The sequence below is a fragment of the Poecilia mexicana genome, unplaced genomic scaffold (assembly GCF_051168715.1).
Source record: "Poecilia mexicana isolate PSO_F unplaced genomic scaffold, ASM5116871v1 scaffold_9, whole genome shotgun sequence".
Taxonomy (NCBI): domain Eukaryota; kingdom Metazoa; phylum Chordata; class Actinopteri; order Cyprinodontiformes; family Poeciliidae; genus Poecilia; species Poecilia mexicana.
The window spans coordinates 9,011,602-9,015,438 of record NW_028263378.1 but is presented as its reverse complement, the minus strand read 5'-3'; positions in this window follow the sequence as shown (position 1 = coordinate 9,015,438).

Below are 3,837 nucleotides of genomic sequence, written 5' to 3'. Positions count from 1 at the left end.
TTTTATTAGTTGTGTTCTCCTTTTACTGATTTCATTTTTTGTCATCCAAATATGTTTTACACAATATGCTGCTTATATTTTGACCACAAACCTGCCTTATTATTTTCATGGTAGCCATTTGCTTTGTGATTTTTATTTGGGTTAATTTATTTGTTTTGCATCTTTAAAGTCACTGTTGCCTCAGAGTGCCGGCATCCTGCTGATGCATGTGTAACACCTGAATCAGCAGCTCTGTTTCAGGGATCGTGTTCGGCCGGCCCAGATTTTCCCGGGCTCGTCTGTGCCAGATAACTTGACACGAAAGAACCTTGCCCTGCTCCGTGCTCCGTGCTGCTGTCATTCAAGCCAGAGACCAAGAGTTAGTCAGCACTAATGGAAGGAGTAACACGACACTGGGTCAAAGGGGAGCGTCTTGTCTTAAAAGCCTATGGTGTGTGTGCAGGATGTGTCTGCATGTTGTCATGATGAAGCAAACGCCACCCAGCTGCATGACCCATGCCTACATCTTTAATTGCGTTTCATTAGCCAAGTACTCTGAATGACAAATAAAAATTGCTCTTTTCACGCAAACAATTTCATTTGACTTGAAAAGCCATATTTGAGCGGTTTTATGAACAACTGTGAGCTTGTTCTCTACAAAGCCCCGAATGGTCATTAAATTACTCTTAAAAGCTGGGGCAGCACAACTTCAGCACTCTGAAGCCACGTTGTGGTTTTTTTGATTATGCCGCACAAATGTGTATTTCATTAGTTGTAGGTTTTCCTAAAGCATCTCCTGTATACTTCCCCTTTAAAGATTTGAACAATGAATAGTAATGCAGAGTACTTATCAATGCAATTAGCATTACTCTTAGGTTGCAGTAAAGGGTGACAAATGTTGCAATCTTGCCTTTCCTCTCTGGTATTGATTTCCAATTGTCTTTAAAACCCGACTTGTCGAGTACAACTTTGATCGATTTTATTTGTTTCGTTTTCTCAGGACTGTGACCAGTAAAAGAAAAACGATGCATGTTGACCGATGCAGGCTGTATTTTTGCATTAACAGAAAAATGAAGGAATATCTAGATATTTTCCATTCATGCATTGAAGCAGATGTTCCTATGAAAATGTAGGTTCTACTCAGTCCTCATTGGGAGGATTGAATAAAATGATTAGCCGTCCACCAGCAGAGAGCTATCTGTGTAATGGAAGAAGGCAACTATGAGTGTTTCTCCACTGACAGTTGAGCAGAGACTATGGGATGGTGGCCTGGCATAACCTAGAGCAGCAAAGACGCCACTTCTCCCCCAAGATTAACATCAAAGACGGATGGATATTCTTTATTAAATACCAGGATTAGAGCACAGAGTGCTGGGCTAACATTATTTTCTCCATTGAATCCTCCTTCCGTCTGTTTTGGCCATCTGGCAAAAGGAATGTCCGGATAAAGAGATGCTAAATGCTACCACCAGTCGTATGTCATTCCAAACTCGAACTCACACTGGATCCATCCTCCAACCTCCACCAGCAACTTTGCCCAAAAATCCTTCAGTAATTTGGTGGCTTCCCAAGCATTGTGGAGCACTTCGTCACAAAACGTCATGAGTACGTGGCTCAGGTATCAACACAGTGAAACTTTACATCCATTGCCATAAAAGTGACCACATCTTCACCCCAACAAGATTTTGTGGTCTGTTGTGTCCAACTACAAACAATGATACCGTACGAATGAGTGACCAGTCAGTTGGCCCTGAAGCTAATGTCCAAAGCATCAGAGCAAACTGCAGATGCTTTGAAGAAGCCGTACCAAAAATGTAAATATTTTTGCAACGAAAATTTGATGCATTTCTCAAGTAAAAGCTTTAAAAATAATTAGTAAATATTTTTAGGTCACTAAGTATTGATTTATATTGAAGCAAAATTTTGAGAAATTAAAATTTTGACTTGCACTTTTAGAAGTATCGCAAAACAATGTGTTTATTTTTTTCATATTTAAATAAATATAGACTGTTCAGTATACAATTATTAACATTATTTATACCATTATAGTGATAATTCATTTTTCTTGGCAGGTTGCTTGCCATCTACGTTTGGTTAATCCAGAGGGATTAAAAATATGACAGTTTTGTTTTGTTTTTCCACAATTTGTAAACCAAACGGTTTGGTTACAAACAGTGCAGGGTTTCTATCAGTGCTCACTGAGTAAGAAACAAGTTTGGTCACAAAATATGTTTGCACATTCACCTCATATTGTGCTGAGCACCACTGTTGATCCAGTGTTTGATCTGTAAGTAAATTCCTGTGTTCCTGAAACTGAGACTCTGCAGAGAGGGATGATGTAAGCGCCTTTTCAGGATGGGGAAGATAACATGACTAAGAGTCGACTGATCACCATAAAGCAGGATGCAGCAACCTCATCTTTTAGGTTACCAGACACTAACGATGCAACAGCCAAGAACACATTAAATATTTAGATTAGATGACCAGGAGGAAAACAAGGCTGCCAGTGTTACCTAGATGTATGTTTGCAAGTTGCTGCATTAGCGCATGTTGCAACAGTTTTTGTAGTTATCCATGAACATTTTAAAGATTATTACATTTATTTGGCTTTACCTTGGAGATCCCAGTATTGACGCAGACTGGCTCAACAAACAAATGAGAGTGGGACGTCATCCATGCACCAGTTAGCTGTACTTTGGAGCAACAAGGCTGGTCTGGTGGCTCTCATCTGGACTCCATCAGGTTTTGTGTCCTGAGGCGGGCAGACTGGCATCCCTGTACCAGGGCTGTTTTGTTATTAAAGCCTGCTCTGACCCAGTACACACACGGGCCCCAGGGAACTCACAAAGACACACACATGGTTCCCATAGGTCAGCTTGGTTGTTTGTCGGGTTTTGCGTTTGATTCCCTCATAGACCACATATGGATTTGAGCTTAAGTATCCCAGAGTGAGGTGCTTTCCTCTGTGCATAACATCTGCCTAATGATAGTGTACCAAAGGAGAGAGGCCAATATTCTCGGAACGACGCCAAGTAAAATCAGAGACACATGACAAAGCTAAGTAAGGTGAATCTGCAAAGTTTAAATTGCTAGCATGATGTGGCACATTATGCAGAATGAACAGTCAATTTTTTTCTGAAACTAAACTGTTTTAATTCAAAAAATCTGACACAACAATTGCTATAGATGCAAAATGTTAAACATATACAGGATCTATCTTTCTGTTCATCCGTCCACCTACCTACCTGTTTGTCCGTCTGCCCGTCACTAAGTACTCATCTTCCAGGAATCAAATTATGTCATGCCATCTGGCAATCTTCCCAATCTTCAGTGTATTTCCTTTGTATGTTGTGTGACAGATGTTCTAGTCCATAATTGTTCAGCAAAATCAATTTGATACATGGACTTTAATATGAAGCATTGAACCTTTTGTCACTGTTCCAACACTCTTTTGCAGGCTTTCTTCCAAGCTTGCTTAGTGTTTACCTCCATCAGTCTGCCCACCATGTTTTACTGAACTGTGTGTTCAGAGTGATATGCAGTGTTAGGTTTCCATATCATTTTGCATGCTGCCTCAAAGTCACATTTTGGTCTGATTTGACCAGAGCTCTTTCGTCCACATGTTTGATGATTCTCTCCATGGCTTTGGGGCAAACTGCAAATGTTGCTTCTAATGACTTTCTTTTTTTTTTTTTATACAACAATGGATCCCTTGTTGCCACTCATTCATTAAGGCCAGATTTGTGGCTTGCATGACTAAAAGCTATGGGTCTCTGCAGTTCATCTGGAATTACAAGGGGCAACTTGGCTGTTTCTCTGCCCACCTTGCTCGGCATGTCACTTTAGGTGAATGGCCAA